The 21,222-nt window shown below is 41.5% G+C and overlaps 1 protein-coding gene across 5 annotated transcripts in view; it reads right to left on the reverse strand.

Moving 5' to 3' along the window:
• The window catches only part of PRICKLE1 (prickle planar cell polarity protein 1), a 137,005-nt gene that overhangs the window by 25,746 nt on the left and 90,037 nt on the right, over positions 1-21,222 (reverse strand). Inside the window, exon 1 of one of the 5 annotated variants that reach the window (XM_055249109.2) lies at positions 96-171. The exons of the other annotated variants lie outside the window; for them this stretch is intronic. The gene's annotated coding sequence lies outside the window, so the exon portion shown is untranslated. Of the gene's footprint in view, positions 1-95; positions 172-21,222 lie in introns of those variants that run through there. 5 annotated transcript variants of the gene reach the window in all.

A 21,222-nucleotide genomic window follows, 5' to 3' on the forward strand; every position in this document is an offset into this window, starting at 1 on the left:
ACCGTGCCCCTGGCAGGTCTCCACGAGGTCCCGCGCGCACAATTCCTCGAAAAGTTACCCACCCCCTTGGCCAGCCTCGCGGCTCGAGCACCTACCGCCGCCCGCCCGCTCCATTCTCCGGAGCCCAGTGAGTGAAGCCGCTAAGATGCAAATACCCTAGGACGCTTATGTAAACTTCCCCCTCCCGCAGGTGCACGCGCGGGCCACGAAACGCTGGGAGAATATGAAAGGCCACCTCTTAAAGAAATCATCTCCACTCTGCCCATAACAATGATGTCAGCAAATGGCACATTTAAGCAAGTTCTCACTTGGAAGGGCTCATTAGCATATGAATTCTCTTAGGACTTTCCCTGCATTTCGGTTCCTACTGCTTAGCACAGGAGATTTATTTTTATCAGTAAATAACAGCAAAGAAAAGGAGCCAAGGTCACGCGATGTACTAACTCAAGTACACTACTGAGAGTTTTTACAAATAGGTTAAGCGAATATCATTATTCAAACACAAAGAAGTGTCCCATACTGAAGCTAATCTTGTTTCTGAGCTATTTGTAGGTACACTGAGAGAAAGTGGAGCTTGGCTTCAGTTGTCTACAGAAAGGATCAAGAGAAGCAAAACATACCCTCAAAGCAAGCCCAGAAAAAAAAGATAGATTAGTAATCATCAGTAGAGGTCTAATCTCTTCTGAACTACAACTTTTAGTTTCTACCATAGCCTCCTTATCACAAGGTGATAGAAATACCAAGAGAATGAAGGGGGAAATGCAATATTTAAGAGCTTCATCAACTTGTAAAATGTCAGTAAATAAAAGCAATTTAAAGTGGTCACCAGTTCCTTTGGTATCTTTTTCTTTTTAAGCTAAAAAATAATCCTGTACCATCAGGATTCCTTGGGAGTGATTTGCTACCTATATGGGTCTACAGTTTACACGTGAACAATAGCTCATTGTAACTGTGATTTAAAAATACATAAACAAGTTGCCATAAATAGATCAGTCAAGTAAATCACTCTGTGGCCAAATTCTGTTATCTCAGCTACAAAGTAAGGCAGCTGAGAAGTTTTTTTTGTTGTTACTCTCTTAAAGTGGCAGAAACAGAAAAGTTGTGGCTCTGCTGGTAGACTAGTTTGGAAACACTGATTCAGACAACACGATTTGTAATTCAAATAGACTATTGGCCAAATGGATTCCGGTTTTGAAGACGATTCCCAAAACGTTCTGATATAGAACTCTTCTGGCCTTAGGCCTAGTTTAGGGATTTGTGGGAAGACTTCAAAGGTTACCATTTTCCTCTGTGGATCTGTAAAATTAACCATGAATACCTAGGTCAGATTTCCTTCTTCCTACTTCACTCTGTTTGGGCTTCCTCAGGGAAGCCTAGCTATAGGAGAAATGCGCAATCAATTATTGATTTAAATCAAACTCTGAAATATCATATGATTATGATAAAGGGAGTATCAGCAGGTGAATACATTAAGCCAGGCAGACCCTTTTCGGAATAGCTTTTAAAGGATAGCTACACATTAGTCAGGCAACAAAATACTTCCAACTACAAACTATAGCAGCACTTATCACTATTAAATGTCAGCCATTGTAAATGTGCTTCCTCTAACGCAGTTACTTGTAAATACGTTTTGTTATATTTTCAACAGGTACTGTCACGGTTTATTACCCATTGTAAGCGTTTTTAGTGATGAAGCAGTGTGGAGACAGTTGCAAGCTTCCTATGAGAGTTCAATCTCAATGAAACAGACTTTAGTCTGGTCTGAAAGGGGCTGTTATTGTCAAGGGTGAACTTTATGCAGAATGGAGAGCAAGGCCCCCAACCAGCATCCTTTTGTTTCAGCCAAGTGGAATATTCATGCTTGCAGATCACACTTTAGGGGCCAGTTGAGAAAGGAAGCCCAAAAATTCACAGGGCTTGGTTCCCTCGCTCCATCCTGGTCTTTGCTCTAAGGTCATCTCTACAGAGAAGGCTTCAACTCCCTAACTAAAATATCACCCTCCCTCCATTTGCAATATTTGTCTGCAAAGCACTTAGCATTGCCAGGTATTTACATGTCTATTTGTTTATCGTTCGTTGTCTTTCTCCTTTCCTAGAAGCTGGGGACTTTGGGGACTCACTATTGTATTCTCAGCACCTAGAATGATGCCTGGCACATGGCAGACAGATTTAATAAACATGAGTTAAGTGAATGAATGATTCTCAGACATTATTCTTCTCAGGCCCTCAGAAGTATACTATACCTGTACAAGTCTGTTTCTAATCTAAAGTCAAGCTGAACTACAATGTCCTAATGGAGGAGGGGATAATAGAAAATCAGAAATATGCCAAGGGCAGAGAAATAAAGAGACAGCATTTTGTTTGTCAAATGTCAGCCAGCTACGTTGGGACTGGTAGAAAGAGATAAAGGACACAGTACAAAGCCAACTTTGGCGCTAATCCTTGGTTCTTCCATGTTGTGTATATAGTGACCTTGAGGTCTTTTCTGCTCCTCGCCTTCATTTTTTCCCTTGTAAACAGATCTCCTTTTTAGTTTTAAGGGTAAGAGTTAGTTGCTCTTGGTCTCAGACATTTGAAAGGATTTATAACTACTGGAAGTGCCAGGAATCTAGGAAGAATGTATTTAAATGATTAGATGTCTTTCAGGTTTCTTAATAGAAATGAGAGATCAAAGGCTCTGATAATCACAAATGACATCCAACCTAAATTTGACGGGCAGTTGGCAGATGTAGTATTAAATAGGGTGACAGTTCTAGTTTTCAATGCAAGCATATTCCAGAACAGCTGTTTGGTTGTTCTGACTATGTAGATAGGTACCTAAAAGAATCACAAAATCAGTCATACAAATGTAGAGTTCACAAAACCCTTGGGATCCTACAGCTTACCCAGATGAAGAAACTAATATCCAAAGGAATCACTGTAATGATATTTTGTTTCTTTCCAAATTTGTTACCACTGAAAGTTAATGCCAAATGTGTTACTTTCTTGTCAATTTTAAACATTTCTGTTGTATCCGCGATTGGTCATTATACCCTGGTGGGTCACTGAACATTTGCAAATTCTAGTTACCATTACCTGAGTCTGTGGCATCCCCACGGAAGGGCCCCAAGGCAGATACCAAGCTCCTCTTAGGGCTAACAGGCATTATAAAGTTTTATAATAGGTTGCTGTTTCCCAGGGTCTCCAATTACTCTTTCCCCTTTGATTATATTTAAAGCAATGTGATTAGAGAGCACTGGTTCTTTAAGGTTTTCTACACTCAATCCCTCTTTAGATTTACTACTCCAATAATCCTAGGTACCCATCCCCTCCCTGACCCTCCTTCCTTCGTGAGGGAGGTAAACTCTCCCTTCACAGTACCCTGATGCACTGGGTTTGAAGTTAGGAGACTTAAATGTCTATTATCTGTCAATTACTAGCTCTGTGACAATGGGAGGAATCTCTTCTCTAAGGTGTTGTGTTTTTCATCTCTAAAAATGCTGGAGTTTGGATTAGGTCAATGTTTACAACTTTTGAGGAGAGAACACAATCCACTTTCCAACTAAAATAAAAAATCTCGGCCAAGCGTAGTGGCCCACACCTATAATCCTGGCACTTTGGGAGGCCAAGGCGGGTGGATCACATGAGGTCAGGAGTTCAAGACCAGCCTGGCCAGCATGATGAAACCCCATCTCTACCAAAAATACAAAAATTAGCTGGGCATGGTGGCGGGCGCCTGTAGTCCCGGCTACTTGGGAGGCTGAGGCAAGAGAATTACTTGAACCCAGGAGGCAGATGTTGTAGTGAGATCATGCCACTGCACTCCAGCCTAGGTGACAGAGTGATACCCTGTCTCCAAAAAATAAATAAATAAAATGAAATAAACATCTCGATATAGAAACAGACAGAAGTGTCACTGCTTTGTTGAAGTTCTGGACTGGCTTCCTCCTGACACTCTCCCACAACTCTCCTCACCCTTGTTCTTCCAAGGCAGCCCCCAAGGCACCTCCCTCTCTAACTAGATGCTCCCAGAAGCTCCACCAGTTCTAGTATTTTCTGGGTCTCTAAAGACTCAATAGCTGATTATGACACTAATACCAGATAGGTGTTTACAGCTGTGCTGTCTGGCATCCACAGCCCAAGTTGTGTGGGAGAATATAGGACCAGGTCCATTCATTGACCTTGTTCAGGGTTGTTATCTACTACTGAAGACACACTGCCATCTTTGCCTACCCTACCCCTTACTCCCAACTATTCTGAAATACTCCTTCCCCCAACCCAGGAAAGTTTGTTACTTTTCATGAACAGATAATTAAACTAGCGTTCAGTGTAATTGAATAAATAACTTTAGGTTCTGACCTTAGGCTCTGCAGCCCTCTCAACACCTGTCTGTCTGTGGTTTGATACACTCTTAAATTTCACTACTGAAAAGCTGCCAAAATGTTAAGAAACTAAGAAAAAATATTCCAATAAATATTGAGAGAGCTGTACTATGGCAACATATCCAACATTTATTAAATTGCAAACTCCAGTATATAGTATGATCATATTGTTATAAGTAATATTTGGTAAGCTGACATATACATTGCAAAATTATTTAGATACTATAAATACTAAACCAGTAGTATGGTTTCCAGGGGAGGGCAGATTGTAGGAAATTATCATTTAAAAATTATATAGATAAAATAAATGAATTTTTATATTTTCACATTATATGTAAACCTTTTCTCTATCAATCTATCTTTTTTTTTTTTTTTTTTTAAGACAGAGTTTCGCTTTTGTTGCCCAGGCTGGAGTGCAATGGCACAATCTCGGCACACCACAACCTCCACCTCCCAGGTTCAGCCTCCTGAGTAGCTGGGATTACAGGCATGTGCAACCACGCCCGGCTAATTTTGTATTTTTAGTAGAGATGGGGTTTCTCCATGTTGTTCAGACTGGTCTCGAACTCCTGACCTCAGGTGATTTGCCCACCTTGGCCTCCCAAAGTGTTGAGATTGAGCCATTGCACTCAAACCTGGGGGATAAGAGCGAGACTTCTCTCAAAAAAAAAAAAAAAAAAAATTCAAAATTTAAGTATTAGTTGGTATGAGAAGATACATGAATGCATACTTCCTCTCCAAAAAAAAAAAAATTCCAAATTTAAGTATTAGTTGGTATGAGAAGATACCTGAATGCATACTTTCTCTCCAAAAAAAAAAAAAAAAAATTCCAAATTTAAGTATTAGTTGGTATGAGAAGATACCTGAATGCATACATTCTCTCCAAAAAAAAAAAATTCCAAACTTAAGTATTAGTTGGTATGAGAAGATACATGAATGCGTACTTTCTCTCAAAAAAAAAAAAAATTCCAAACTTAAGTATTAGTTGGTATGAGAAGATACCTGAATGCATACTTCCTCTCCATGCTTTCTTCCTCCTAGTCACAAGCTTCAAGAGTGGACTCTCTGCTGCATTTACTTATAATACTGTGAGAAGGAGGGTGTCACCAGTCCCACATTTCCATAGAGCCACACATAGTGGGACAGGGGCTGTCTGATCCCTCATGCATCCATCCATGGATTCACTGATAGATTCTTTGGTTGAGATGCAGAGTATTACTTGTTGAAGGGCACCACTGTTCGACCTAGACCTTTCCCTTGGCTTAGAGACTTCGCATTCTAAATCCATATTCTGTATCTTGATTTATTCCAAAAAGAAGACAGAGAAAAATACACAAAAAAGTGAGGAAAATAAATGACTGGTCTAATTTTCAGAACTACAGAACAAACCATGATACATGGTGATTATAGGAATATTTGAGGTATGGTTAAATTTTAATATAGGAATAAAAGGAAATATTGATATGTCAATTCTGGTAAGAAGTGAAGATTCAGGCCGGGCGCGGTGGCTCACGCTTGTAATCCCAGCACTTTGGGAGGCCGAGGCGGGCGAATCACGAGGTCAGGAGATCGAGACCACGGTGAAACCCTGTCTCTACTAAAAATATAAAAAAATCAGCCGGGCGTGGTGGCGGGCGCCTGTAGTCCCAGCTACTCGGAGAGGTTGAGGCAGGAGAATGGCGTGAACCCGGGAGGCGGAGCTTTCAGTGAGCCGAGATCGCGCCACTGCACTCCAGCCTGGGCGGCAGAGCGAGACTCCGCCTCAAAAAAAAAAAAAAAAAAAAAAAGAAGTGAAGATTCAGGAACCGTGAAGGTGGAGTGACATTTGACCTGCATTTTAAAGGACTAAAAGTACTTGATCAGAGTGATGAATGGAATGGGTTTGGGATAGGGAAGGGGGCCTAGTCCAGGCTGAGCCGGTCAAAGCTTGAGGGCCAAAAGAGCTGGAACACAGGAGGGAGAGGCTGGAGACTGCACAAAGGCAGCCAGGCCCAGGCTGTGAATAGCTGCAAAAGCCATCAGAAAGAGGCCAAGTTATTCTAGGAGTAGTGGGGAGCCACAGAAGCTTCAGCAGAGAAGAGTGACATGGTCGTATTTATGCCCTAATTAGAGGGAGAGTGGAGAAAACTCTGCAGAGAAACCAGATGGGAAGAGTCTCGAAGCTGCCACAGTAGTCAAGGGGAGAGAAGATAGTCGGTGTGTCTGAGGGCGTGATTTCTCAGGGTGGATAAACTGCATTTGTGGCTGCCCGGTGTGTACAGCCTGGGTAGGGGCAGTGGAAGGGGTGGCAGGAGGGACCCAGACATTCCTAAATGAGTCAGTATTTCCATGGTTTACTTGAAAGACAACCAACAGCTTAGCCCCGATGTAAGCTCTCACTTGGAATTGCCATTTTTTTCACTGCCCATGGGAGACACAGTAATCTGAAGGACTTATATTTCTAAGCTCAAACTTATTTTTTTATTTTTATTTTTTTGAGACATAGTCTTAACTCTGTCACTCAGGCTGGAGTGCAATGGTGCGATCTTGGCTCACTACAACCTCCACCTCCGGGTTCAGGCAATTTTCTTGTCTCAGCCTCCTGAGTAGCTGGCATTACAGGTATGCACCACCATGCCTGGCTAATTTTTGTATCTTTAGGAAAGACAAGGTTTCACCATGTTGGCCAGGCTGGTCTCGAACTCCTGACCTCAGGTGATCTGCCCGCCTCAGCCTCCCAAAGTGCTGGGATTATAGGCATGAGCCATTGCGCCAGGCTTCTAAGCTCAAACTTTATCTTCCTGTTGATATTCACCTTTAAAATAGAGTATTTAAAAATATTACACTATTTACATGTAATATTAAAAAGCTCAGTGGCCGGGCGCAGTAGCTCACGCCTGTAATTCTAGCACATTGGGAGGCCGAGGTGGGCGGATCACCTGAGGTCAGGAGTTCAAGACCAGGCTGGCCAACATGGTGAAACCCCATTTCTACTAAAAATACAAAAACTAGCCAGGCATGGTGGTGGGTGCCTGTAATCCCAGCTTCTTGGGAGGCTGAGCCAGGAGAATCGCTTGAACCTGGGAGGCAGAGGTTGCAGTGAGCCGAGATCACATCATTGCACTCTAGCCTGGGTGACCAGAGATAAACTCTGTCTCAAAAAAATAAAAAATTAAAAAATTAAAAGAGCTCAAGGGCCTATCATTATAAAAAGAAGTAGGCACATGATTTTTAGGTTGGAATGTAATCCCAGTGGAAGAACTACCCAACTAACTCCTATTGCAGAGATCAAAATGTCATTGGAAAGCTAGTATGTTAAATGAGGGTGTGCAATCTAGTAGTTAGGGTTTTATACAAAACTTTGAAATAATAGATACTGCTCCATCTTTTTTTTTTTTTTTTTTTTTTTTGAGCCGGAGTTTCATTCTTATTACCCAGGCAGGAGTAAAATGGCATGATCTTGGCTGACTGCAACCTCCACTTCCTGGGTTCAAGTGATTCTCCTGCCTCAGCCTCTTGAGCAGCTGGGATTACATGTGCCCGCCACCACGCCCGGCTAATTTTTTGTATTTTTTAGTAGAGACAGGTTTTCACTATATTGGTCAGGCAGGTCTCAAACTCCTGACCTCATGATCTGCCTGCCTCAGCCTCCCAAAGTGCTGGGATTACAGGCGTGAGCCACCGTGCCCAGCCTGCTCCATCTTGAATTAAAAAAAAAAAAAATTTCTTTAGAGACAGGGTCTTGTGCTGTCACCTAGGCTGGAGTGCAGTGGTGCAATCATAGCTCACTGCAGCCTCTGCTGCCCAGGCTGAAGTGATCCTCCCATCTCAGCCTCTCAAGTAGCTATGATTACAGGTGTGAGCCACTACACCCAGCTAAATTTTAAAATCATAGAATATTTGCTGCTTTGTTTCATGAACTATGTGCTTAAAACTATTTTGCTCACCAGGTATTTTCTTTTGATATTTAAACTCTCCACCAACTAGGATGGTTGGTTCTCCACAAGGGAAAATCTGGGCATGCCAGCTTTTAACACTGTTACCATGTGCTATAACTAACCAAGGTGTTCTTAGAGAGGTGTCAGTAAAGAATTATTTCGAGCAGCCAGAAGCCTCCTGGAAGAAGAAAACAGCCAGCAAAGCTTTCCGTAACATTTCTTTATCTTATCTGAGATTCCAAGACCCTTTCTGCAACTGCAGGAATTTAAAGGAGGTGATTTTGTAGTGAAGACTGGTTTACAAGCTTTAATTAGACTGCACCAGGGCCAAGATTTGGAATTCTTATTGTTCTGCTGATCTTGAATCACACGCAGCTCTAGTAAGTAACTGTCTTTTGATCTTAGTTACTTTTAATATTTATTTTCTCCTTTATGTTTGGAGAGCTTTAATCTCTTGAACACTGAGTCCGCGCTGGATTATAGAGGGACTAGGGAAGGGATCTTGTCTGTTTTGTTTAATGATATATCCAAAGTGCTGAGATACTCTGGCCTGGTACATTAGATACAGCAGATACTTTGCCTGGCATCTAGGGGATTTTCAATAGATATTTATGGAGTGGTGAATGACTGTCTTGTTCATATTTTATCCTCCACAGAACCTGACTCAGACTCTTGCGCATACTAAGTCTTAATTATCAGTCCATTTATTCTGTTTTTTTTTTTTAATTTTTATTTGGATTTTTAAAAGTGAGTCAACTCATTAGAGTTGCAATGTTCCAATTCAAATATTTAAAGAAATCTCAATAGGAAGAATGAATGAGACCTATTATTTGATAGCACAACAGGGTAACTATAGTCAATAATAACTGTACGTTTAAAAATAACTAAAAGAGTATAACTGGATTGTAACCCAAAGGATAAATGCTTGAGGTGATGGACACTCCATTCTCTATGATATGATTACTATGCATTGCAAACCTGTATCAAAATATCTCATGTACCCCATAAATATATACACCTTCTATGTATCCATAAAAATTAAAAATAAAAAAAATTTATTGTTTAGGTCATTTGTTCTTTTTGGCTTATAAGATCTGATATGGCAATGGTTAACCAGAAAAAAAAGATCTGACACAAATTCAAACTAATTGACTAACCTGAAATCTCTTTAGAAAGCCTGAATTTCTAAATCACATGATCCACCTACCTCCAAACAAATATCCTCCTTTCTCTTCTATTCCCAGTTTGTTTATGAGACCACTAATACTCGGAGTAAACTAGAAACCCAGTCATCACAGATGCCTCCTTTACTCAGGATACCCTCCTTCTTGCCTATCATCATTCAGTTATGTATTACATCTTTCTATGTTTTAAATTTTTCTCCACTAGGCACTGTGGCATGTACCTATAGTCCCAGCTACCCAGGAGGCTGAGGTGGGAGGATCGTCTGAGCTCAGGAGTTGGAGGCTGCTGTGAGCTCCGATTGCACCACTGTACCCCAGCCTGGGCAACAGAGCAAGACCGTGTCTAACAAAAGAAAAAAAGAAAAGAAAAAAAAAGAAAGAACGAAAGAAAGAAAAAAGAAAAATTATCTATTGACTCTGTACAGGCATACTTCAGAGATATTGTGAGTTCACTTCCAGGCCACTGCAATAAAGCAAATATTTTAATTTCCCAGTGCATATAAAAGTTATGTTTACACTACACTATCGTCTGAGTGTGCCATAGCACAATGTCTAAAAAACCAACGTACATAGCTTAATTAAAAATACCTTATTGCTAAAAAATGCTAACAATTATCTGAGCCTTCAGTAAGCCATTTTTTTTTTTGCTGGTGGAGGGTCTTATCTCAATGTTGGTGGCTGTTGAGTGATCAGGATGGTAGTTGGTAAAGGCTGGGATGGTTGTGACAATTTCTTATAAGGAAACAATGAAGTTTGCTGCATCAATTGACTCTTCCTTTCACAAAAGATTTCTCTGTAGCATGTGATGCTGTTTGGTAGCATTTTACCCACAGCAGAATTTCTTTCAAAACTGGAGTCAATCCTCCCAAACTCTGTTGCTGCTTTATCAACTAACTATGTAATATTCTAAATCCTCTGTGGTGGTTTCAACAATGTTCACAGCATCTTCACCAGGAGTAGATTCCATCAAGAAACCACCTTCTTTGCTCATTTCTAAGAAGCAATTCCTCAGGCCAGGTGTGGTGACTCATGCCTGTAATCTCAGCACTTTGGGAGGCTGAGACGGGTGGATCACTTGAAGTCAGGAGTTTGAGACTAGCCTGGCTAACACGGTGAAACCCCGTCTCTACTAAAAATACAAAAATTAGCCAGGCGTGGCGGCGCCCACCTGTCGTCCCAGCTACTCAGGAGGCTGGGGCAGGAGAATCTCTTGAACCTGGGAGGCATATGTTGCAGTGAGCCGAGATCATGCCACTGCACTCCAGCCTGGGTGACAGAGTGAGACTCTGTCTCTAAAAAAAAAAAAAAGCAATTCCTCGTCTGATAAAATTCGATTATGGGATTGCAGCAATTCAGTCGCATCTTCAGGTTTACTTTTTTTTTTTTTAATTTTTAAGACAGGATTTTGCTCTCACCATGGTTAGAGTGAAGTAGCGCCACCATAACTCACGGCAACCTTGAACCCCTGGGCTCAAGTAATCCTCCTGCATCAGCCTCCCAAGTAGCTAGGACTATAGGCATGTGCTCCATGCCTGGCTAATTAAAAAAATTTTTTTAAGAGATGGGGCCTTGGTGTGGTCGCTCATGCCTATAATCCCAGCACTTTGGAAAGTTAGGGTGGGTGGATTACTTGAGTTCAAGAGTTCGAGACCAGCCTGGGCAACACAGTGAAATCCCATCTCTACAAAAACAAAATAAAACAAAACAAAACAAAACAAAATAAAATAAAAATTAGCCAGGAATGGTAGTGTGCACCTATAGTCCCAGCTACTCGGGAGGCTGAGGCAGGAGGGTCACTTGAGCCTGGGAGACAGAGGTCACTGAGATTATGCCACCACATACTCTAGCCTGAGTGACAAAGCCAGACCTTGTCTCAAAAAAAAAAAAAAAAAAAAAGAGAGAGAGAGAGAGAGACGTCGCCTCACTATGTTGCCCAGGCTGGTCTCAAACTCCTGGCCTGAGCCTCTCACCTCAGCCTCCCAAGTAGCTGAAATTACAGGTGTAAGCCACCTTACCTGGCTTCCACTTCTAATTCCAGTTCTCTTGATATTTCTGCAGTTACATCCTCCACTGAAGTTTCTTTCTTTTTTTTTTTTCTTTTTTAGATGGAGTCCGCTGTGTCGCCAGGCTGGGTGCGGTGGCGCAATCTCGGCTCACTGCAACCTCTGTCTCCTGGGTTCAAGCGATTATCCTGCCTCAGCCTCCTGAGTAGCTGGGACTACAGGCCCGTGCCACCACGCCCTGCTAATTTTTTTTTTGTATTTTAGTAGAGACGGAGTTTCACCGTGTTGCTCAGGCTGGTCGCGAACTCCTGAGCTCAGGCAATCTGCCCGCCTCGGCCTCCAAAAGTGCTGGAATTACCGGTGTGAGCCACCGCGCCCAGCCCCACTGAAGTCTTGAACTGCTCGAAGTCTTCCATGAGGGTTGAAATAAACTTCTTCAAAATGTTGATATTTTAACATCCTCCTGCGAATCATGAATGTTCTTAATGGCATCTGGAGTGGTAAATCCTTTTGCAGAAAGTTTTCAGTTTACTTTGCCCAGATCCACCAGAGGAATCATTATCTATGGCAATTATAGCCTTAACAAATGTATTTTTAAAGTAAGACTTGAAAGATGAAACCATCCATGATTCATGAGCTGCAAAATGGATGTTGTGTTTGCAAGCATGAAAGCAACATTAATCTTGTGCATCTCCATCAGAGCTCCTGGGTGACCAGGTGCCTTGTCAATGAGCAGTAATATTTTTAAAGAAATCTTTTTTTCTGAATAGTAGTTCTCAACATTCAGCTTAAAATAGTAAACCATGCTATAAACAGATATGCTGTCATCCAGAAGCCATATGGATGCTGTTCCATTTACAGAGCACAGACAGAGTAGATCTAGCATAATTCTTAAGGGCCCTAGAATTTTTTGAATGGTCAGTGAGCAATGGCTTTAACTTAAAGTCACCAGGTGCATCAGCTCCTAACTAGAGAGTCAGCCTGTCTTTCAAAGCTTGGAACTGAGGCATCGACTTCTCCTCTCACGCTATGAAAATCCTAGACGGCATCGTCTTCCAATATAGGAACTCAACAGCATTGAAAATCTGTTGTTTAGTGTAGCCACCTTCATCAGTGATCTTAGCTGGATCTTCCAGATAACTTGCTGCAGCTTCTCCTTCAGCACTTGCTACTTCACCTTGCACTTTCATGTTAGAGAGATGGCTTCTTTCCTGAAACCTCATGAAGCAACCTCTGCTAGCTTCCAACTTTTCTTCTGTAGCTTCCTCACCTCTCTCAGCCTTCGTAGAATGGAAGAGAGTTAGGGCTTTGTTCTGGATTAGGCTTTGGCTTAGGGGAATGTTGTGGCTGGTTTGATCTTCTATTCAGACCATTAAAACTCTCTATCAGCAATAAGTCTGTTTCACTTTCTTATAATTCATGTTCACTGGATTAGCACTTTTAATTACCTTCAAAAACTATTCCTTTGCAGTCACAGCTTGGCTAGCTGGTTTGGCACAAGAGGACTAGCTTTTGGCCTCTCTCAGCTTTTAATATGCCTTACTCACTAAGCTTAATCATTTCTAGCTTTTGATTGAAAGTGAGAGATGTGTGCCTCTTCCTTTCACCTGAACACACAGGCCACTGTAGGAATATTAACTGGCCTAATTGCGATATTGCTATGTCTCAGAGGATAGGGAAAGCCAAGGAGGAGGAGAAAGATGAGGGAAAGGCCATCTGGGAGAGTAGTCAGAACACACAAAACATTTATTGATGGCCGGGCACGGTGGCTCACACCTGTAATCCCAGCACTTTGGGAGGCCAGGGCAGGCGCATCACGAGGTCAGGAGATCAAGATCATCTTGGCTAACATGGTGAAACCCTGTCTCTACTAAAAATACAAAAACAAAATTAGCCGGGCGTGGTGGCGGGCGCCTGTAGTCCCAGCTACTCAGGAGGCTGAGGTGGGTGAATGGCGTGAACCCGGGAGGCAGAGCTTGCAGTGAGCCGAGATCGCGCCACTGCACTCCAGCCTGGGTGACAGCGAGACTCCGTCTCAAAAAAAAAAAAAATTTTTTTCGATTAAATTTGCCATCTTATATGGGCACAGTTCATGGTACCTCAGAACAATTAAAATAGTAACATCAAAGATCACTGATCACAGATCACTATCACAGATATAAAAATAACGAAGCAGCTTGAAATATTGCTAGAATTACCAAAATGTGACACAGAGACACGAAGTGAGCACATGGTGTCGGAATAAATGGTGCTGGTAGACTTGCTTGACACAGGATTGCCACAGTGCAGTATCTGTGAAGCATGATACAGCAGTGTGCAGTAAAACGAAGCATGCTGGTATCTTTCCTCCCTACTCCTACGGCTGCTGCCTGCCCATGTCCCCACCCCGGACACAACCGCAGCCTAACTCACTCCCTCAGGTCTGCCCATCCCTATGTTCATTCTTCACTGGACACCACAAATCTAATGATGCCATTCTCTTTTAAAAAATTATTATTTATTTATTTCTAATAGAGATGGGTCTCACTATGTTGTTCAGGCTCATCTTGAACTCTTAACTCTTAGCCTCAAGCGATCCTCTCGCATCAGCCTTCCAAAGTGTTGGGATTACAGGTGTGAGCCTCCATGCCTAGTCTCATTTTGTTTTTTTCTTTTCTCCCTCTTTTTTTTTTTTTTGGAGACAGGGTCTTGCTCTGTCACCCAGGCTAGAATGTGGTAGTGCGATCACGGCTCACTGCAGCCTCCACCTCCTGAGCTCAAGTGAGCCTCCCACCCCAGCCCTGCTGAGTAGCTGGGACTATAGGTGTGTGTTACCACCCTGGTTAATTTTTTGTATTTTTAGTGGAGATGGGGTTTTGCCATGTTGTCTAGCCTGGTATCGAACTCCTGGCCTCAACCATCCTCCCACCTTGGCCTCCCGAAGTGTTGCGATTACAGGCGTGAGCCACTGTGCTTGGTCTCAATTTCTTTTAAAACCTCTTCTGCGGGCCAGGCATGGTGGCTCACGCCTGTAATTCCAGCACTTTCGGAGGCTGGGGCAGGAGGATTGTTTGAGCCCAGGAGATTGAGACCAGCCTGGGCAATAGGATGAAACCTTGTCTCTATTTAAATTTAAAAAAAAAATTCCTTCTTCAGTTTTTCCAAAACCTTCATGAGATAAACTTAAGACTCTTTGCAAAGAAGCCCCTCCATTTCCAGTCCCTACTGATCCTCCAGCTCTGTCTCCATCATTGGTCATATCTCACTTTCGGGCGGTAGAACTGGTAGTTTCCAACTATACGTTTCATTCTGCTGTTTCTTCTACTTAGAGCCATCTAATCACTTGCTTTTGTTAACCTAACTCTTACTTCAAGACTTTGTTCAGGATGGATCCAGGAAATGTTCCCTGAAGCCCCATCAGACCAAGGGCTTCTACACGGAGCTCTCACTGCTCCAGAACTCTCCATCAGTCCCAAAACTAACAGCATGAGGACTCAAGTATGTATTAGAATTCTGAGTCATTTTTCACATACGGTGTGATGTCATTACTTCATCTTTGGTGATAGATCGAGTAAGAACACAATAGTGCCAAATGAACCTCTCTCATTATTGTACCAGCTGTAACTTATGGAGTACTCGTATGCTAGACATTGTACTAAATCATGTACATTTAAAAAAAAAATCCTTATAACAACATAAGGTGGATCTTATTTTCCCATTTTACAAAGGAGAAAAGTAAGTAAGATAAATTGTATAAAGTTATCAGGTAATTTGGGGAGGAGCCTATATTCAAACCTTGGTCTGACACCAAAGCTGATGCTCTAGATGACTATTTGTTTTTAAAGTAGAGCTTCCTATAAATAGCAAAATAATATGCTTTGCTTTTCCTGGCTTTTCTCTTGGCAGCATCATCAGAATGTAAGTAGAATAAATCTATATTTTTTTTTTTTTTTTTTTAGCATCTCGCTCTGTTGCCCAGGCCGGAGTGCAGTGGTGTGATCTCGGCTGACTGTAGCCTCCATCTCCCAGGTTCAAGCAATTCTCCTACCTCAGCCTCCCGAGTAGCTGGGACTATAAGCACACGCCACCACACCCGGCTCATTTTTGTATTTTTAGTAGAGGCGAGGTTTCACCATGTTGGCCAGGCTAGTCTTGAACTCCTGGCCTCAGGTGATCCACCCACCACGGCCTCCCAAAGTGCTGGGATTACAGGTATGAGCCACTGTGCCTGGCCTAGAAATTTATTTATGTATTTATTTGAGACAGAGTCTTGCTCTGTTGCCCTCGCTGGAGTGCAGTGGCCTGATCTTGGCTCACTGCAACCTCTGCCTCCCGGGCAGAGAATCAAGCGATTCTCCTGCCTCAGTCTCCCAACTAGCTGGAATTACAAGTGCCCACCACCATGCCTGACTAATTTTTGTAGTTTTTTTTTTTTTTTTTTTTTTTTTAGTAGAGATGAGTTTTCACCATGTTGGTCAGACTGGTCTCGGACTCCTGACCTCAAGTGATCCACCTGCCTTGGCCTCCCAAAGAGCTGGGATTACAGGCATGAGCCACCGTGCCCAGCCATGGCCTAGAAATTTTTAGTACCATATTATTTCAGCCAGAAATTAAGCAATGATTGTCAGTCTCATTTAGGGGAGCTCGATGACAATATTTTGGCTTTGCTGGCCTTTAGGACCAAAGAGTTATATAGCACAAAGGCCAAAACATAGGGGACCCTCCAACACACACACCAACCCTGGAGATAATCAGACAAATGACACCCTGAGCTTTCTGAAGCAGTTCATTGTACCATCTTAATTTCTATAGATACAAAATAATTTTATTGTCCAAATACAACAAAACTAGCCTGTATTTGAAGATCTTTATATAATAGTTACTCTGTTGCGTATTAGGCATTACCAGTATCAGTACGTACTAAGCACTTAGTCAAAGACAGCACTCTTGGATGAGTTCAGCAACCCAACCATCACCTCTTCCACTTAAATGCAGATTATGCTGAACAAAAGAGAGACCATGAGCATGGTTCAGTTGTTAGTTTGTGTGTAATGCATTCTACTGAACGTATCTCACGTGATATCCCGAAGGCAATGAAGTAATGCAGCCATTAATAAACTTTTCAGACAAAATTGATTATAGCTCAACTCACAGCACTATAATACATTTTTCATGAATTTTCTCTCTCTCTTTTTTTTTTTACTAAAATCTTTCAGTTTCAACAAATGAAAAAAAAAAGCAATAGAATTAATATTCTTTCTAGCAGCATATCTGGGCAATCCTAACAATATGTCCCCAAACAAAAATTTATTGCAGATGAGCTCAAATAATAGGAGACTATTAGAACTCGTATCACATGGGCTTGTAAAGATAATCTACTTCCTGCTGAAGACCAAACGTTTTTACTTAACACAAACTCTAGTTCCAATTAAAGAGCTGAGTACATTGTCACTTTTATAACAGACTAGATCACATTTCCATGGTCAACCATTTCTGAACTTATCAGCTTTTCTTTCAAGAAATTCTAACAAGATTCCAGTAATCTCTGAAATGCTTCTACTTATTGGAAAAGTGTGTTTGGTGGGAGCGATTTAATGAAGACTAAAAATATGATTTAGGAAGTCATCACATTTTTAGGATCTGAACAGTCTAAAGGTTTTTTGAAAGAATCCAATGATATGGCTAGACAGTCTCTGTAAATGGAGCCACCGCTCAAAACATAAAATAGGAGAGCAAGGCCGGGCGAGGTGGCTCATGCTTGTAATCCCAGCACTTTGGGAAGATGAGGCAGGCGGATCATGAGGTCAAGAGATTGAGACCATCCTGGCCAACATGGTGAAACCCCGTCTCTACTAAAAATACAAAAATTGGCTGGGCATGGAGGCGCGTGCCTGTAGTCCCAGCTACTCAGGCGACTGAGGTAGGAGAATCGCTTGAACCCGGGAAGGGGAGGTTGCAGTGAGCTGAGATCGTGCCACTGCACTCCAGCCTGGTAACAGAGTGAGACTCCGTCTCAAAAAAAAAAAAAAAAAAAAAATGAGGAGAGCAAATTCCTAAACAAGCAACATTTATGATCATCTTCTTACATTTCCAGTAACCTTTAAAATGACTTTCCCTAACATGCAACTGATTCCTATGAATATCTTTCATGAAGCGGCTTTTTTTTCCCCCCATACAGTCAGGCAAATTAAAATCTACTACAGAAAAATGCTTGTCATTCAGTTTCTCATACCTAATTAAGAGATTTCTTAGGGAGAATAAATATGACGATCACACACATAAATATTTGGGATCCTTGAAAGCCTGTAACAGAAACATCCAGGCATTATGATGCTGATGCTATATAAATAACAAATTTAATTAATAGTGGAATTATAAGGGGAAAAATAATTCAAGACAACTGCTAGTGCATTATCTGTACTGCAAATTTTCTGTGCTTGTGAGGAAAACATTCACTGTTGCCATCAACATTGCTAGGAGCAATTCGAAGATGGGCTGGGACTTTTGCCATGCTACTCCTAGAAGCCTGCCAACAGGTGTGACAGTTAATTTACAGAATGGCCTGGAATGAATGGACATTTATAGTTTTCTCTTTGTGTTTTTTCTCAGAAGGGGAAATACAAGGCCTACTTAACCGGAGTACTTTATAGGTATATATATATATATACACACACACACCTATATATATACACACACACACACCCCTATATGTATACACACACACCTATATATACCTATATATATACCCCATATATATACCTATATATAGATACCCCTATATATATATACCTATATATAGATATATATACACCTATATATAGAGATATATAGATACCTATATATAGATATATAGATACCTATATATATATAGATACATATTTGTTTTTCTTTTTCTTTTTTTTTTTTTTGAGACAGAGTCTCATTCTGTTGTCCAAGCTGGAGTGCAGTGGCACGATCAAAGCTCACTGCAGCCTCAAACTCCTGGGCTCAAGCAATCTTCCCGCCTCAGCCTCCCAAGTGGCTGGGACCACGAGCACACACCACCATGCCTGGCTAATTTTTGTATTTTTTTGTAGAGACAGGGGTCTCACTGTCTTGCCCAGGCTGATCTTGAACTTCTGGGTTCAAGCAATCTTCCTGCCTTGGCCTCTCAAAGTGTTGGGATTATAAGCATGAACCACCACGTTTGGCTTGTGTGATTTTTTAAAAAAAATATTTATTCTCTTCTCCTTTCTACTTTCAACTACCAAGGATGCACATTTTACACTGGAATGTATTTTCAGGGCAGATGCGGGAAAAGGGCTGAGTCTCAGATGTCTTTTTTTCTCTATTTCTTTCCTTCCCTGTAAGGTTTTTCTTTATGGAGCTTTCAGTTTTAGGTTTCCATAACCTCCTAATGCAAAACAGCCTAAGAAGAGCAACAAATGTAACAAACCACATGTTGCTTTGCTTCTCTCTTTTTGAGGAGGAAAAATCCAGCTTACAAGAAGAGTATGCAAACTTAGCAGATAAGCTGAAATTAAAGATGTTTTAAAGGTTTCTTAACCCTGGTCTTGGCCATCTTGTAATATTTTAAAATGTAAATGGAAACATATGATTACAATAAACTCTGATTCTACTTAAGAGCAAACAGAACATGTTAAGTCCATGGGTAATAGTTTACTAAATTAATTTGGACTTGTGGGGCAATCTGAATATTTTCACCTAGGCCAAAGATAAGAGACGCAATACAAAAATTAACTTTTAAGCATTTCACTGTGAAATCAACACTCGTGCATTCTGAGCCTTGGATTAACAATCTATATCTCGGCTCCCGCAGACTTGCATAAATTAGTTAAAAATTTTATGGCTCAATTCAGCTGTCAAAGAGAAGAGCCTTTTGACAACATTTCACACCTGTTACTTATCTAGTAAAGTCCTGGGCTTAGTTACTAGCACCTGGGATGAGCATGTCCAGACTTCCCGCACACTCATTTTACACAAGGGGATACATTCTTTGCAGTGCTGGGTAGTAAAGAAATTAAGACACACTAAAATCCCCGGAATTTTCCCAAAATAGACTATCACAATACAAATCTTAACTAAAGTAACTACTGAGAAAAGAACACAGACCTTACAGAATGATTATGAGAGATGGTCTATTTGAGCTCTTCAGTGTAACATACATACACAAAACACACAATTAAGAGCCACTGACTTCAATACTTGTTCTAAGGAAAGCACTAAAGTAAAAACAATTAAGAAAGCTGATTTCTCTTCTGAGTCTTATAGTCATAGAAGGATGAATGCACAAAAATAATTCATATACGAATATCCCTAGCCGTTGGGGTAATTCTCAGCTATGGGAATCTGATTTACCTCCTCACCTTCTTTATACCTTTTCCAAGTCACTTAATAAAGGGATGAATGCTAGGTCACACCTGAGGTTCCTGTAACCTCCCGAAATTCCTCCCAGGGTCCTCCCATCATGAATCTGCCTATAATTCAAAAAGCGGGTTCTGGTTATTTAATTAAGTAACAAAGGGAATTCTTGGGAAAAAAAAAAGGTTTGAGACCAACTTTAGCTTAAATTCTAGGTCTGTGGCAAAAAAACAGAATCAAAAACCCACTTCCTCGCAAAAATCATATGTGGATTTTAGAAGTTCTAAATGATAAATAATATACGACACCAGAATATCAACTCTGTGGATGGTTTAAAAAAGGGAGGAAAATGAGATACGAAGAGAAGCGAGGTCTGAGGAAAATTCTGTATCATAAAACGTGAGGACCCGTAACAAGCAGGGGATGTTAGCAGTTGATTGCAGATTTCTGAAAATAGAGGCCAGAAAAGGCTCAGAGGCACCACTCCTGGATGTGAGTCCTGGGCATGGTGCCAAGAAAGGAAACTTCTTATTCAGGAATATTTGGTGGGCAGAGTACAGGGAAACTGCTTAGTTACAATTCAAGTGACTTTAAGGAAAATACTCTGACTGGGGAATCAAAGAATGCCTGCCTCCAAAAAGCATATTTAGTGGGCAGAAAAATCTGCACGGAACTAGTGTTGCTCTGGAACTGACTTTACAAATGTGTTGCTTCTCTCCTTTTGCAGCACCCAAGCTTTGTAGGTGTATGAGGGAGCTACTGTTGATGTAAAATGAGTTTTGTTGAAACTGCTGAATGAGATTTGTATTAGTTAGTGTTTTGTGGTTTTAAGTAACAGAAACCAAAGTAACTTAGGGGGAAAAGAGTGAGGGGCAATAATTCACTGGAAGGATAGAGGTGTCTCAGGCTAACACGAGGGCGGGAATGCAGCTGAGCTTCAGAAAATGGCTATAATTCAGAAATGGAAAACCCCCAGACATTTAGACAGCATTCTTTCTCCATTCCTGTCTCTGCTAATTTCTGGTTTAACACTTTATTTTTCTCTCGTTGCAGACAGACAGGACTTTATGGCTCATTGTTCTGTAAGGTTAAAACATGGTCACTTGGCTGGGCACGGTCGCTCATGCCTGTAATTTAGCACTTTGGGAGGCCGAGGCGGGTGGATCACCAGGTCAGGAGTTTGAGATCAGCCTGACCCACATGATGAAACCCCGTCTCTACTAAAAATACAAAAATTAGCCGGGCGTGGTGGCGGGCACCTGTAGACCCAGCTACTCGGAGGCTGAGGCAGGAGAATCACTTGAACCCAGGAGGTGGAGGTTGCAGTGAGCATAGACTATGCCACTGCACTCCAGCCTGGGCGACAGAGCGAGATGCCATCTCAAAAAACAAAAACCCAAAAAAAAAAAAAAAAAAA

The sequence above is a fragment of the Symphalangus syndactylus genome, chromosome 17, assembly GCF_028878055.3.
Source record: "Symphalangus syndactylus isolate Jambi chromosome 17, NHGRI_mSymSyn1-v2.1_pri, whole genome shotgun sequence".
Lineage (NCBI taxonomy): Eukaryota > Metazoa > Chordata > Mammalia > Primates > Hylobatidae > Symphalangus > Symphalangus syndactylus.